This window comes from Ahaetulla prasina, chromosome 5, assembly GCF_028640845.1.
Source record: "Ahaetulla prasina isolate Xishuangbanna chromosome 5, ASM2864084v1, whole genome shotgun sequence".
In the NCBI taxonomy this organism is placed as follows: Eukaryota; Metazoa; Chordata; class Lepidosauria; order Squamata; family Colubridae; genus Ahaetulla; species Ahaetulla prasina.
Genome location: NC_080543.1, coordinates 35,763,790 through 35,782,089, shown reverse-complemented (window position 1 = coordinate 35,782,089; position 18,300 = coordinate 35,763,790).

Genomic DNA, 18,300 nt, shown 5'->3' with positions numbered 1-18,300 from the left:
CTTCCCAACAGCACCAGATGACTCAGATTTGTATTAATATCACTGCTTCTACCTGATAAAATAAACTGTTTAGCATGTTTATCATGGAAATGGTAAATTAACTTCAGTACTTGAATAATAAATGTTAAACGTGGACCACACATATGCCACATTCAGTTAATATGTAAGAGTAGCATTGTCCTGTGTGTATTTCAAGTTGAGAGAACTGGTCAATAGTTCCAGGCTTTAAAAAGCTGGTCATGTACAAATACATTGCAATTGTTTGCAATTGTTCTTTTTCAGATCTACTATCATAAACAGTATTATTATTAGAAGTATAAACCTATTCTTTCCATTCTATATTTAGGCTGTTTCTATTATGTTTTTGCACTTCTTCTGGGGAAAAATAAATGTCAAACATGTCATTCTTCAAGTGTTTGTGTCACTGAGGGATCTTGATAAATGTGTAAGGAATACAAGGTGTTTTGAAGAGTTGTTAGAAGACCACTGATAGTGTAAAATTGGCATTATTTACTAGTGATTTATAGTGCTATTCAGCACCATTATTCAATGCTAGGTATAGAGTGAAGTCTTTATTTAATGTAACAACAGCTATAAAATATATATCTGTTCCATTGAATCATCACAGATACATTGAGCAAGAACTTTCACAAAAAGTTACAATTTTTTTTTAAAAAAATGATAAGCTTTTCCAACTTGTCGTAATATGATTTCTGATAGCTGACATATAGGAAGAAAAAGTTATGTTGCAAAATGTAATAAACGAGACTTTAAAGTTATTTATTGATTTGAAAACATTTATTCTAGACATTCTAGTTATTTTAAAAAATGGATAATAAATAAGAAAAACACAGACATAAAGATACAGGTAGTCTTCAATGTATGATCATAATTGAGCTCAGAGAGTGCCTTGTATTTATTTATTTATTTATTTATTTATTTATTTTATTTATTCATTTATTTATTTTAAAGGTTTTCTAGAATTCATTATTGGAATGCTTCAATTGACCAAAGCCATGATAGACAATGGAAATGAATATTAATGAATATTAATAAATCCATTTGTGGGCTATCTTGGTAATGCATTATTGCAATTTAGAGAATGTAAAAAGTGAATATAGATAAGGAAAGAAAGAAAGAAAATTTTATATGTCTGTAGAAATTCTCAGTCATCCAGATCATGGTTGTTCCAAAGGTGCTTTTTCAGGCAGCAACTGGACTTTCTTTTTCTTTTTTTATTTTGTCACAACAGTATACACAAGCATCAACATAAAACAACAACACATCATATAAGCAAAAGTATGCAATAACTATATTAATTTGATATAATGAAAGGAAACAATAGGACAGGAACGGTAGGCACTTTTGTGCTCTTATAGTCTCTTAGGAATGGGGTGTTTTGTCTTGTTTTGTCTTTTGAAGACGTTTGGTTTTTCATCCAAGAAGTTTCTTCATCTCTGACAGGATAGTGGAGAATGGAAGGATTTATATTCTTTGTAGACAGCTGGTCATTTGCATCCTTTTAGAGGGTCTTTGAAGCACTTGGAAGTTTATCTGTGTCCTCAGGGTCACCTGAGTAGCGCTTCTAGTTCCTGTAGTTTGCAACTTTTTCTCTGGAAATCCATTCCTACTCCCACACCATTCAAAAAGTGTTCATCCCAAATGGTACAGCTAAAAGTCTGTAGAGATTCTCAGTCAAATTTATATGATTTCAAAATTAAAAGAAAGGGGGAAATTGCAATACTTCTAAGGTGAAATTAACCAATTATATATAGATATATAATATGTGACCACTGTAACTATTTGAAGTTGAAATGGCACTGAAAAAAGTGACTTAATACTGTTTATCACTTTTAAGACTATTGCGGTGTCCCCATGGTCACATGGTCACTATTCAATATGCTTGGCAACTGACTCATATTTATGACGGTTGCCGTGCCCTGGGGTCATGTGATCACCTTTTGCCACCTTCTAACAAGCAAAGTCAATGGGGAAACCAGATTCACTTAACAACTGTATAACTAACTTAACAACTGCAGTGATTCATTTAAGTGTGGCAAGATAGGTCTAAAATGGGGCAAAACTCACTTAACAAATGTCTCACTTAGCAACATAAATTTTGGACTCAGTTGTGGTTGTAAGTCAAGAATTGTCTCTCTATACATATACATATACATATACATATACATATACATATACATATACATATACATATACATATACATATACATGTGTGTTTGTGTGTGTCCATACATATGCATACATACATACACATGCAAGAAATGTCTGAATGTGGATATACAGTAGTTTGCTGATAGAATTGTTGAATTGAATAGATCTGATCCGCAACAAGATATAAGTTTAAGAATCAAAAGGGGATGTATGAATTAATGAATAAGTATGTTGGAAGCAAAGATTATTTGAAAAGATAAAAAAAATATAGAAAAGTATTGCAATTTATTTATTTATTTATTTATTTGATTTTTATACCGCCCTTCTCCCGAAGGACTCAGAGCGGTGTACAGGCAAAATAAAAACGGACAAGAAAATATACAGTTTAAAATGCAAGATTAAAAAACTTATTATAATTAGCCTAAAAATGTAAAATATATAAAAACTAAAACCCATTTAAAATTAATAATAAAAATTTTAAAATCGATAAAATCTAAGCCAGCCCCGCGTGAATAAAAAGCCCCGCGCGAATAAAAAGATGTGTCTTCAATTATGTTGATATAAGCTAAATTTGAAGCCTTTCATTATGTTGCTCTTTTCTGCACTTTATAGAAGCCAATATATCTGAAAAAAGAATAACACAAAGGGTATGTTTGTAGTATGTGTATATGTGATTGGGTTGCAATGCCTCATTTAGGTTTAATAAACTTGTAGCATTCTACATTATAATAATATTGATAAGAATCATATAACTTTGAAAATAGAAATTTTAACAGTGAAAAATGGAGAATTAGCATAGTAAGTAAGTCATTACTTTTTGGGTTTGTTTATACTTTTATTACATTTCATAAAATTGTTTTAATATGTATACTGCATTATATAGATATGTATACCAGTTAGGAATTTGATGGCTTAACTTTCTCCATGACATCTGATGATCAAAAATAAACCTTACTGAAAGCACCAAGAGAGCCTCTTGAGAATAACATTTTTCCCAGGAGTGGAAGAAATCCTTACTGTAGTCCTGAGAGCAATTACAGATCATGCTGTGGGCAGAGTTGGGATTTTTATTCTTTGGGCTCACTGCTATAAACCAGTGAGAGTCTTATCTTTAAGAAACACTCTCACTTTTTTTTTTAATTAGCAGCTGTTTGTTTCCGAAGCATTCTTTTTATAGCATATTTTCTGTGGTTTTATTAATTTATTGTTGTTTATTAGTTATTTATTTAGCAATCCACATAAAGAAAATCTCAAAAACTGAAATAGGTAGTCAATGTTTTTTTTTCTTTTCTTAATAGCCAAGCAGGCAAGCATTACCAGAAGCTAAGCAAAAATCCTAAATATATCTTTATGTAGAGATTGTCATTATGTTTCAAAATACAACAAAGTTCTACTGAGTTTTTAAGAGGCCAGTAGTACTAGAACCCTGAAATTGTTTAAAGTAGATTAAGATGTAAGAGGAAAGGAAACTAAGTGCAATAGTTCATTGTTAGTTGTCACCATATAAACTTAAATATCCTTCATCGTTTTATACCTCTTAAAATTCTGCTCTTTGATTTATGATTGATCAAAACTATGAATTATCTTTGTGTGAAGGTAAAGGTAAAGGTTCCCCTCGAACATAAGTGCTAGTCGTTTCCGACTCTAGGGGGCGGTGCTCATCTCTGTTTCAAAGCCAAAGAGCCAGCACTTTCAGAAGACGTCTCCATGGTCATGTGGCCGACATAACTCAATGCCAAAGGTGCACGGAACGCTGTTACCTAGGAGGTCCCTATTCTTCTACTTGCATTTTTTTACGTGCTTTCGAACTGCTAGGTTTGCAGAAGCTGGGACAAGTAACAGGAGCTCACCCCGTTATGCAGCCCTAGGGATTCGAACCGGTGAACTGTCGACCTTTCAATCGACAAGCTCAGCATCTTACCCACTAAGCCACCGCATCCCCTTTATCTTTGTGAGTTAGGCTTATTTATTTATTTAACCAAATGTTGAAGCCACCTCACTCTACAATGATTCTGGTGGCTTATGGGGGTTTTAAAAACGTATAGAAAGAACACATAACAAATTGGGATAGCAGGTCACCAACTGTAAACCACATACAATAGGAGGAGGCACTATTACTACTACTCTTTCCAAAACGCTCCATTCAGCACACTTGGATTTAAATCTAACATCATTGTAAAACCCTCCCACCAGAGCTGCAGAAAACAGCTATTTGTCTTCTAAACAAAGGAGAGTTTTGGCCATTCCTGAAAGCCACAAAAGCAGGCTTTTTCAAAAAAACAACAACAACAACAACCCTCCAACCGGAGATAGAGAGAGACTCTACTCGGCTCCTCTGCCACTGAGGGAGAGATAGAGAGACTCTGCTCCATCCTCCATCTTACATCCTCTACCCTCCATTCCCCATCCTCCCACCACTGCCATCCTGAGGGAGAGAGGGAGAGAATCTACTTGGCTAATCTCAAAAAAAAAAAAAAAAAAGGAGAACACAAAGAGTGTACCTTACCATCTATTATTATTAGTCAAATTAATTGTAAAATACATATAGAACATCAATCATGCCAAGCAGAAATTCCACCAAAAATGCCAAACGCCCTCAAACAAAAGATGCCACTGCAAATAATGCCCAAAATGAATCAATAATATGCTATAAATGTAATAATTCAATAAAAGAAAGTGAAGAAATCAAGAAATGCAAACTATGCATTAACTATGCCCATCTCATCTGCCTGAAAATAAATAAAACAATAGATAACATACTATAATCTGAAACTGCATTTATCCATATTTCTTCATCTTGTCTTCCTAAATTAGATTACCTAAATTGCATGTCTGATAGAACACAAACCATAGATACAACTATAAAATCACAACAAAATATAATTGACTCCATTCAAACTTAGAAAAAAGAATACTAGCATGCTTAGAACCACGCTTCACAAATCTTGAAAAAAAAATTACAGCACAAAAAACCGGAAACACAGCTGATCAAAATCTTTTTCCAATCCAACAAACATTGCCTTTTACACAAACTAAACCACAAACATCTACAATCAATCAACCAGTGTAGCAATACTAGTAAAAGATACCATTGAGAGAGAACAAAAACGTCAAAATGCTATATTATTTAGACTAGATAATACAAATGAACCAGATATTAATAAAATACGTAACATCATTTTAAATTACAAGTCATCCACCTTCAACCCTAGTGAAATAACCAAAGTCTCCAGAGATGGACCTGAATTCAAAAACAGTGATGGCTCATTGGCGCCAAAATTCTGTAGAGTCATCTGCATAAGTGAGACCAGCAAACGAAATTTCATTATACTATAAACACAATACTATAAACCAACCTCAGGCTTAGCAAACTTAGAGCAAGACCTGACCTATCATTTCTGCATCAAATTCGATCTCGTGAACAAAACTCAAACGATGGCAAGAAGAAGGTGAAACCAACCTTTACATTGACTACCGTGCTGACTGCATAAAAAGAAAAACCTATAATCAAATAGCCATCACCCAACCCCACTTCAATCAAACCATTCAACCATCTGTCAATCAAAGCATCCATCCATCCGTCTCACAAAACTTCAAAACATCTGTTGTACAGAACCCTCAACCAACCAATGTTCAACCAACCAACCTCCAACCACCCATCTTACAAAACCACCAACCATACACTGTTCAACCAACCTATGTTAAACCAACCATCGTTCAACCAACTGACCTCCAACCACCCGTACAAAACCTCCAACCATCCAATGTCCAACCATCCACTGTTCAACCAACCATTGCTCAACCAACCATCCTCCAACCACCCATCATACAAATCCTCCAACCATTCAATGATCAACCATCCATTGTTCAACCAACTATTGAACAACCATCCAACCTCCAATCACCCATCGTGCATAATCCCCAACCAACTATCATCCAAAACTAGGTATGCACGCCCCTTACTTCTTCTACACCAAACACTGCAGATCTTAAATGCAAATTGATAAATGCAAGAGCATTGTAAACAAATTGCCTGAATTTATCCTCTTGTTAAACAATAGTACATTTGATATTATATTTGTTTGTGAAACATGGCTGAACTCATCCCTCCCTGACGCCATTATTTCAAACAAAGAGTATCATGTTTTTCGATCAGATCGTAAAACCCGCAGAGGAGATGGAGTGGCTATCTTTTACAAAAAATCAATGAATCTAAAAAATATTCAAGTTGCACATAAACTCACTCTTCCTGAAACTATTATATGTGAACTGTCCCTTAACTCACACTTCGATTCTTACTATGCTACAGAATCCCTGACTACGACATCGCTCATGCAAACATGTTAACCACATTGCTAACATGGGCTACCTCTTGCCCACATCCTCTTATCTTCCTGGGTGACCTTAATCTACCTTTTATTAACTGGATAACAAATGAATGTAAAACTGAACCCATCCATACTACACTATTCAACGCTGTTACAAACCTAGGTCTTGAACAGCTAGTAACCGACAATACAAGACTCAACAACTGCCTAGACCTCATCTTCTGCAACAACACAAACTCAATTTATGGACTACAAATAAACCCTATTCCAACAGCGACCACTGCATGATAGACTTTTGTCTCAATAAACATAAATCGTCATAATAATAGTATTCCAAACTACAATTTCAAAAAAGCCAACTATGACCTTATAAACAATGACCTCTCAACTCTGGACTGGCAAAATCTGTTCTCAACCTGTATCACTGCTGAAGACCACTATAGAATTTTCCTACTTGAAGTCAATAGTCATTAAACTTTACATACCACAAACCACCACCAGAATTAAAAAATAAATAAAAATTACCCATATCAATAAAAAAGCTTTAATCAAAAAAAAAAAAAATCCCTCTGGAGAAGAAACAAAAAGAGCTATGTAGCAAATTTCAAAAATCGCTACAGAAATATATGCAACCAAATAAAAACTGAATGCACAAATTACCACACCAAGCAAGAAGAAGACCTTCTGTGCACAAATTCCAATCGTGCTTTTTATAATTTTGTGAACAACAAACTTAAAGACTTGAGATCCATGCCACCGCTAAAAGAATCTAATGATAAAGATTGTAATGATGAAACAGTTAAAGCAAACCTCTTTGGCTCGTCTTTGTTAACAGTAATGGCTCATATCCAACATTCCCCAATCGTATCAACCATGAGTACAACGACCTAACACATACAGACTTCACAGAAAATAATGTTGAAAAAGCTCTTCGCAAACTGAAACCATCCCTATCTATTGGACCTGATGGACTATGTGCATACTTCTTAAAAAAAATTTCCACTAATATAGCAGAAACCCTAAGCATAATCTTTGAAAAAGCTTTCATGACCAGTTCCCTTCCCAAACTTTGGTCACTAGCCACAGTCATCCCTGTCTTCAAAAAAGGTGACCCCAGCCTAGTTGAAAATTACAGACCAATCTCTCTATGCTGCATCACCTGCAAAGTAATGGACTCTATCATCAACCAATCCATTACCCTCCACCTAGAAACAAACAACCTACTCTCTAATAAACAATTTGGTTTCAGAAAAAAATTATCCTGTAATCTACAACTTGGAACTTGGAATATTGCATTCAGTTTTGGTCAGAAAAAATCTATCATGTAAATTACAACTTCTTCACTGCAAAAACATATGGACTACAAATCTTGATCAGGGCAAAGCAATAGATGCAATCCACATAGACTTCTGTAAAGCTTTTGACTCAGTAGTACATGATAAACTTCTCCTAAAACTAAAATCTTACGGTATTTCAGGACCCCTCCACAACAGCATAACAGCTTTCCTATCAAACAGACAACAATTGGTCAAAATAGGCAGTGCCCTATCAAATCCTTTTCCTGTCAAAAGTGGCGTTCCCCAAGGCAGCGTTCTTGGACCAACACTCTTCATATTATACATTAATGATCTCTGTGACCATAACACAAGTAATTGTGTTCTCTTTGTTGACGATGTCAAACTATTTAACACCACCAACAATACAACTACCCTTCAAAAAGACCTAGACTTTGTATCTGAATGGTCTAAAACTTGGCATCTCCAAATCTCAACCAGCAAATGCTCAGGCTTACATATTGGAAAAAAGAACCTAAACTCTAAGTACAAGCTTGATGGACATTACCCTACAGATGACCCCCACCCTGTTAAAGACCTTAGAGTTTTCATATCAAATGATCTAAGTGCCAAAGCCCACTGCAACTACATCGCAAAAAAGGCTCTAAGAGTTGTAAACCTAATCTTGCACAGCTTCTTCTCCAAAAACACTACACTACTAACGAGAGCATATAAATCATTTGCTAGACCAATTCTTGAATACAGCTTGACTGTCTGGAATCCATACCACATTTCTGACATCAGTACAATCGAACGTGTCCAGAAATATTTTACAAGAAGAGTTCTCTGCTCCTCTGAATACAACAAAATACCTTATGCCACCAGACTTGAAATCCTGGGTTTAGAAAATTTAGAACTCCGCCACCTTCGCCATGGCCTGAATTTAACTCATAGAATCATCTATTATAATGTCCTTCCTGTCGAAGACTACTTCAGCTTCAATTGCAACAATACACGAGCACACAACAGATTTAAGCTTAATGTTAACTGCTCCAATCTTGATTGCAGAAAATATGACTTCAGTAACAGAGTTGTTAATGCCTGGAATAAACTACCTGACTCTGTGGTCTCTTCCCAAAATCCCCAAAGCTTCAACCAAAAACTGTCTACTATTGACCTCACCCCATTTCTAAGAGGTCTGTAAGGGGCATGCATAAGAGCACAAACTTGCCTACCGTTCCTGTTCTATTGTTTCCTTTCATTATATCCAATTAATATAGTTATTACATACTCATACTAATATGCTTATATACTGTATAATTATTTCATGCTTATGCTTATATATACTGTGTGACAAAATAAAATAAATAAATAAATAAATAAATAAATTAAATTAAATTAAATTAAATTAAATAAATAAATAAATAAATAAGTATCCTCTTGCATTTGGACTTTTCCATGAGTACTGTTCCCTCCTTAAAAGATCCTGGTTCCATCTCTGCTTTCTGACAGAAAGTTCCATTCAGCTATTACAGGTTCAATTTATCACATCTGGCTGCTTTCTTAGGTACTGATAAGTGAGTTGCTTTGAGACAGGGTCCCCAAAGTTAGATAGTTGTAAAAACACTCAAGTAAAATAACAGCTAAACAAATAATGAAACTATGGCACACAAGCATTTCATTTCTTACTTGAAGCCCAAATTAATATTTAAAGGCTTCACATTTATTGTTTGCTCAATAGAAGAGAAAGATCAATGCAGAACGTTCAACTGATTTCCCAAGTATCGGCATTCAATGAAGGGGCATGTGCATCCCAATTATGGTATGAAGTTTATATGCAAATTTATATGTCCAGAAGAATCATCAATCATAGACAAAGGGTCATACTAAATAGCAGTAGCAATAGTAATTGGACTTATATACTGCTCCATAGTGCCTTAGAGCTTACAATGGCAGCATATTGCGCCCAACAATCTGGGTCTTCATTTTACCAACCTTGGAAGGATGGAATGCTGAGTCAAACTGGAGCCCTGCTGAGATGGGTAGAGTTGGCCTGCAGTACTGCATTCTAATAAGTCTCCTATAAACAGCACCACTCCAATATTCCACCTAGAAAACCAAATGAACATTCACAATCATGTCAGTGTTGATATGCTACTATAATTAGGGTGGATCAAATTTTTCAACTTTCAATTTCCAAACATTAAGGGTGCTCAAATCTTGTGACATGCCTTGGGGATTGTAAAGATATTTTGGTTACTTTGATATAATTTAATGGACATGGTAAGTAACTACATAAATATCATAACTTTTTAACATTTTGTTTGTTTCATTTAGATATGGTCACCTTTCACCTTGAAAAGAATCAATGAACTATTTAGAAAAAGCAGAGTGAAATTTGAGTAACACTGCTATATATGATGTCACTGATTAACAATCTCTCAAATAACCAGGCCTATGCCCAGAAGCACTTTATAAGTAATAAAATGCACCTGGAAACCAACTGTCAAATGATTAACTCACTACTCTGTCACCACATTCTTGACTAACTGTAGCTTATGAGCAGTCTTCAAGGGCAGTCCCATGTACAGCACATTGCAATAGTCTATTCATGATCGATTAATGAAAGAATGAAAGAAATGGAATAATACCATTATTTAAAAGGGACCATTGTCATCAATGTTTGGATACTACCCACAAAATAATGAATGATCTCATTTTGAACTCAAGGCAAACCAATCATTTTTTCACATCTGTTCATCTTCTAATTACAGATGCAAGGGAAGGTGAAGTTGAAAAGTCCTATGATAACCTGCAGTGCCTTATTGCCAGAATATTCCAAAAAGGATATCATAGTAAAATAGATAAAATAGCATCTGGCGTAATGAGAAAATATGTACTTGATGTTCAAATTGAGTATAGAAGGTAGAATTCTGTCAATGTTAAGTATTTATGGCAAACAACAATTTAAATTTAAAGAAGAAACAAAAAACACAAGAAAAGAAAATCCTGAAAACAAAACTGTACATGTGGAGATCAATAGTGGGATAACACCAAAATCAAATTGTCTATATAGTCTGCAAACAAAGGTGGAGAAGCTTTACTCAGTCACGTAAATGAATACCTGTCTACCATGTCACAAAGTCCATCTTGAAAAATTACTGGCTACACTAGAACAAAATAAATAGGTCAAAAACATTTGTCTTTAGCGGTACCCCATTTAGTTTTGTGGGGAAGATAAATAATAGATTTAACAGGTTCAGTCTGATGGAGTGCCTGAAGAACTATTGACTAAAAGCTGTGACATAATTAAAAAAGAAACAAATGAAAATGTACCAAATTGCAAAAAGTAAATGCAGTTAAAATAGCTGTTGACAAGTTAAAATTAACTGAAGAAAAATAGAAATCAAAAGCCAACAGTGACAGAGAAGAATTTGGTCAATGAATTCAAAATTTTCAGAATCCAGGATTTATAGATATCTAATATAAAGAAACAGGATAAGAAATGAATGGAAAAGACAAGATATTTATTTTACAGAAATAATGAGGAACCTGTTCAAATATTTATAAAAATTTTAAGAGGGCAAAGATCTACTTGAGAAATTAAAAAAAAGTAATAAGGAAATGGTGCAAATACACAGAACAGATGTACAAAAAGTTGTATTGATACATGCTACTATTTTGATACTGAACTATAGATAGAAATTTTGGAAAATAAAGTTACTTGGGCCTTAGTCAATATTGTCTAAAAAGAGAGCTAGAAGATTTTTGTAAAGATCACTACATCTGTAGGTGCATCTACAATTTGGTCGGGGATGGGGAGAAAAAGCAGCAGGCAGCACAAAGCCCTATTACTGGGTACATGTGCATGTTGGCAGAACTTCGGTCTACTATTAAACCAACAGTTTAAGCCCTTTGCCCCTCTCTCCTAGCTCTGGACCATTCTGAGTTCAATTAAAATATTACAAGAGTATGTGGTTAAAGTGTTACATGTAGTTTATTAGCAGGTATGAAAAACACAGCAGTGGCCAAGGGACTGGAACACATCTATTCATATTCTAATTCCAAGCAATAACAGTGCTAAAAAAATTATATCAATAATATTAGATTTAATTCATATTATATTTAATAATATAATGTCAAGGTGATGCAATAATAATATATAGAAGTGGCAGGCACAACTAAACTGGATGTAGATAATATCCAGTAAATAGTGAAAAAAAGAAAATGGATTCAACAAATGTCTATTTTTGTTTGAAGCTTATACAAAGACTTTCATTTTATAGTTTATACAAAGGAATATAGACCACTGAGAGTTGTGAAATTTCTGGTTATCCTTTAAATTATAGGTGAACAAGACCACTTCATCTGTCTATTGAAGAATTTTTTGTGGTGAATCATGAGAAATACCAGATTAACAATATCACAACATCAGAACAAATGAAAAGGAAGTAAGAATTAAAAGACTTCTGTTAATATCAACAATCTCATACAACCTGATGACATTCCTTTGATGGCATGAAGAAGATGCCATCAAAGGAATCTTTGAAGGATGAACAATAGAGTCCAAAAGCTCAACTATTGCTTCATATGAAAACACTTCTAGCAGCAGCGACACCACCAGTACAATTTATGTCAAAGCCAATGCAATGCAAATAAAGAAGTTTGTGATCAGGAATTATCTGCTAGGCTTAAAAATTTATAGGCACACGTGAGCTATCCTTGTCCTAGTAAAATTGCAGACCCTTTCACATTGAGTAAATTTATCATAGCAAATGCTTGTCTGGTCCTAAATCAAAAGTTCTTTGGTTCCACTTACAGTTCTTTAATCACTTGGAAGTGAACATTAAAAAAACCCAGATATAAATAGGTATTATTTTGAAGGTTAGAAAAATCAAAATGACAAAATTGAAGCTACTGTTGCAACATCTGGAAGTAATGCAAGAAAGTTAAGTGACTTTGGTGGCTGAATTGCAAATTCTTTTCTGTATTCATTATTTTAGTTTTTAATATTAGTATCCCTTAGCTATCACTACCATAATATGTAATTTAGTATTAAGCAACCCAGTGAAGCATAGCTTAACCTGTCATACCCTAATGTAATAAGATATTATCTACTGAATTTGTATTTATTTTGTTTAAAGGGAAGGCCTAGCTGTAGATCTAGTTTAGAAGTAATACCAGCAAGGTGAAAGTAAAATTTAATTTAATGAAGATAGCTTTCTGCTTCTAAATACCCGTTGCTTGCCAAAGTTATTTCAAAATGACTCTAAGCTAATATTTTTCAATTGTTTCACATCACTTTATCCTTTTCTATTTTTCCTTGCTTTTCTACCAGTTGATTGCAAAAACCATATAAACAAAGTGAAATTGTGCTTTGCATATTTCTGAAATAAATCAGAAGTTTAAATGTAAAACTATAATTGATTCAGAAGAATGGTTCATTGATACTAGATAGAAAATTTTAAAAATGACATAATTTAAGGCATTTTTAAAAATTAATTTATTCAGCCTATTACACAGTGGAGGATATGCACTACTAAAAATCTAACTTACACACTACATTCCAGCTGTAAGGGAAAGAAATGACTGACTAAAGATGGCTGTGCCAAGAACTGTGGTAGAATGAAGAGCGGGCAAATAGACTGGCTCTTTGTGTTCTTCTTCTCCAAATAAGGAGTGGGTTTCAGATTATCCACAAGTACTCTTCCTCATGAGGAGACCACAACAGAGATGTCTCTAGTAGTTTTAGAACTTCAGGAGATAAGAGTTCTTGCTCAAGCCATGGTTGGTGCCTTAAAAGAAATCTAGGTTCCTATTTTTTCTATTTTTTTCCCTGCATTTTCTTCTTCGTCTTCTTTTATTTATTTTTAGCTTGTTTGCATTAGCTTTTTAGTACTGTAAGTACAATTTTTAATAAAATTGCTATTAAAAATTAAATTAAAAACATGTTCATTTGTATAAGTATTTACTATAATAACCAATGTTGGCTTTTGAGGGCTTCAAATAGAATTGTAGTCATCATCTGCTACCTTTTAAAAATATGAAGATGTCATGGACTGAAGTATTTGTTCTGCAACTGAACTGTGGTCATTCCCATACAAGATAAGTTATATGATCAAATAAATTTAAGAAGATCTCATACTGAGCACAGTCTGGAATACAACCTTCTGATTTATGATATTGACCTTTTTGGTCACACTGAATGTTTTTGATCTCATGAAATAGGCAGCTGTGAAAACAGATGAAAGCATCACACTGTACCTTATAATTTACCTAGAAGTGTTAGAAGCACTAGAAGTAGAAACTTATTTTACCTAAACAATATGTGCATCAGACCTTCTGCTTCTATTATAAAACACAACATGAAAAACACACCTTTTAAAACCTGGAATTGGAATTAAGAGCTAATGTACATATATCAGTTCCCCTCTAGAGAAAGGATGTCATTATAGCAAAAGCAGTAGCACTTATATCTATATACTGCCCCACGGTGCTTTACCGCACTCTCGGTCAGGTTTACAAATGTCAGCATACTGCCCCCAACAATCTGGGGGCAGTATGAATGGAAGGATGATTGTGACTATCACAATCAAATTCCAAACTGTGGGCAGAGTTAGCCTGCAATACTGCATTCTAACAACTGTACCACCAGAGATCTTATTATTCCATGAGGCTCATCCTATGACAAGATGTTTATCTGGTACAGTTCACCAGATTTTTTAATTATTTTTTCTCCTTCTATTGTAAACACTATGGACAAGGAAGAATCTATATATATAAAAGCGAAAACCACTCACACCGTAATCACAAAATTTCCAGAACTGTAAAGCCTACAAACTTGAAATTTGCCACATATGTTCCTATTGGCTTCTAGGTGCTCACTAAGAAAGGATTGTTTTTGAAACGACCATAAGATCATTAGTATTAGTATCATTAGTATTTCTTATATTATTATTAACATGCTCTGATGCTAGATGTTCTACTTCCACTCTCAACTTGAAAATAACTCTGGAGAGAGGGGGATAGCATAGGACAGACTTCTGTGGAGCAAGGCTGAGGAAAAGAAGGGGATAGATAGAAGAGACTTCTGTGGGGCAAGGCTGAGGGAGAGAAGGATACAGGATAGGGAGGCTTTTGTGTGGCAAGGCTGAAGGAGAGAAGGGGATAGGATAGGGGAGGTTTCTGTGGGCAAGGCTGAGGGAAAGAAGGGGATAGGATAGGATATTTTTCTATGGGGCAAAGCTGAGGGAGAGAAGGAGAGAAGAGAGGCTATCATAACTACTCATTAATTTTCAAGCTTTAAGTGTCAAGACCCATCACATAGTTTTGTATCAAAGCATGGATATCCAGCTAGTAGTTCTATATAACATAGACAAAATTTCAAAAATTGTTATATATGAATAGTTTTTTCATAATTAAATGGTTAATTATGTATCTGTTTATTGTTTGTTGATGTTAAAATCTGGTTATTCTTACAGTTTCATTCTGTTTTCCAAAGGAGTAAAAGACTCAAGGAGTAGGCTTCTTGGTCAAATAAATTGATTCTGTCTTTGTTGTTATTCCTCTTTTGGCGATAATAACTATAGTTGTATTTTTTGGGAATTATAAAGTACTAATTTAAATAAATTAAGATCCTACAAGAAAGGGGGAAAAATTGGGTTATCATTATTTCAATTACCGGTATGTTATTTTTGGTATACTGATCCTCCCATTTGTAGCAAATTCTACTACGTGCATCTTTAATTGATTTTGGCTATTTTATAATAGCTTTAATTATCTTCACACTATCTAACATTCCTTTTTCACAAGGCCAACAAACGATATACTTCATTGTGATGAAAGTAGTTTTGAATTTAATTTCTCAACCCATTACAAATAAAAACATTTGCAGATATCTTGTGAGAAAGCTTACATGTACAGCAATGTTACTTGCTTAAAGCAAATGATATTCATCAAGGCCATTTCTATCCTGAAAACTGCAAAAATGGGCAGGACTTTTTCTTTTCTATGCTGTAGTTTTGCTGCCAAAGCTATTTTTCTCCAGTTTTCATTTAGCTTGTAACTAGCAGCCAACAAAAATGCTCACCAAAGGAGCATTTTTAGCTACAGCTATATGAAATGAGATAGAGTAAGTAATCACTTCACTTGTAGCTTAACACCATTAAATATGTTGCTGATATTTGGGGTGCTGCAGAACTGATGGAACACCAAGCTAGCAAAGACTTTTGAAAGTTAGGGTCCATGCCAGCATCTCACAGATGGACAATCAAGCTGTCCTAATAAAGCAAAGTTGTTAGACATGTTTCAGACTGTGGGGGTCCACAGCAGAGAATAACAAGATGATTTTCTGGAAAGAAAAAGCTAATTTCTTAACAACATTTTTTGGCATAAAGGGCAGCTTTTTACTGCACTTTCTGAAAAAGAGCAAAGGGACATACTTGATTAACGAAAATCCTAATAGGAGAGGAAAATGGAATGAGTAACCTAGTCACATATCATAATTGAATGTATAGAAATATACAGACATAAAAAAAACATTTTTCAAGTTATTTCAGTGTTCTCTGGAACTGCCGTGCAATTATCTTCTCCACCAGCTTCCACAAAATGATTTATTCAGAATAGTTTTTATTATTTTATTTATTTTATTTATTTATTTTGGCAAGCATATATAAGATAACAGCTGAAAGTATAAACATGATTTTCAATACATGAAAAGGATACGAGTAAAAAAAAGTCATGAGTATGAGCATGTATAGCATATTTATGGCATATTTATGGTATATTATGGTATATTCTGCAGCAGGCTCTCAATAATCAACACATCATCTCTCTGGAATCCTTATTCCATCAAGAAGGATATGACCCGAAAACAGAGGTAAAACGGACTGACAAAGGGCCCATTTTCCAGACTTTAAGTATTTCGCTAGCTATTTTTGTCCCTGTTCAGCCACAATCATAGTAGGTGCAAAACTGAATGCATGCCTTTGTTCATTACAATGTGATTGGTAGCCTCATTGACAGCCCCATATTTGATTTGATTATTGAGAGCCTGCTGCAGAATCATGGACAATATACCATAAATATGCTATACATGCTTCTTAGACATGACTTTTCAGTAACGATCTCATTGGCGGTAGGAAAAAAAATGAAAATAATCTTTCTATGATGAAGACTACAGCACTATCTCAAGTATGTCTTTCTAAGTCCTGAAATTCAGGGGCACTATTTTAAATCATTCCACCAAATAAATTCACATTCATATGATATTTTGTATATTTAGATTGCAGTTTAACCTTTCATTTCTATTTAAAATTGTAGTAAATATTTTATGGGAAGTGCTATCTTTTCCCATTGAAGGCTCTGAAATACTATTGCTTTGGAAGTATGGCTGGATTAATAGAGAAATCAAGAGAACAATAAAAAGGAAATATTTGTGAATACAAATAATTATGTGGGAAAATATTAAACAAACTTCAAGTGCTATAGTTGATTATGGCTTGTTTGGAAAATAAGAAAGACCAATTGTCTGTACAATGCAGATAAAAGAAAGCTTCTAAGAAAGGGAAACATTTCCATCTTTATTCCTATGCATTTTCTATATCTGAAATATTTCCTATACACTTTTACAACTAAATATTTCCCCTGTTTAGAAAAGCAGCAGCTGGCTTTCAAGGCACTTGTGGTTTTGAATGGATTGTTTGCCTAAAAGTAATTAAGTGAAAGAAAGTCCACAGAAAGCTTTACATTCATTGGAAATCAAGGGAAGCTTACACTTATAGTCTTTAGCCTTGAACTATTCAGGTACTCTGATGGAATGTGCAGTATTTTCAAAGGACATGGATACAGAAAACACAAAACACAAGTAATGTAATAGGACATGGAATTGCAAATTTGCAGCTATAGTAAAGGAATCAAGGGCAGGAACTCTTTTTCTAATAGGTTCTTGCATATAAGATGGTTGTTTAAAAATGCAAATCATACTAAAACATAGTAATGCTGCAGTATGGATGGAAGGAAAATGTAAATGTTTTCCCCTGAAAATTAAAAAAAAAAAATCCTCTATACCTGTTCCAAAGGTGCTAGTTCCAAGAGGCAACTAGATTTCTGTTTTTTTTTCCTTTGAAGACGTTTCACTTTTCATCCAAGAAGCTTCTTCAGCTCTGACTGACTTGAAGAATGGAAGAATTTATATCCTTTCAGACAGCTGGTCATTTGCATTTTTTAGCGGGTCTTTAAGGTCACCTGGAGGTTTATCTGTGTGATCAGGGTTACCTGACTGGTGCAGAACAACTAAACACAAGAACAGCTTCTTCCTGAACGCCATCATTTTGCTAAACAAATAATTCCCTCAACACTGTAAAACTATTTACTAAATCTGCACTACTATTAATCTTCTCATCGTTCCCATCACCCATCTCCTTCCATTTATGACTGTATGGCTGTAATTTTGTTGCTTGTATCCTTATGTTTTATATTGATATTGATCGTTTCCTGATTGCTTATTTGTACCCTATGACTATCAC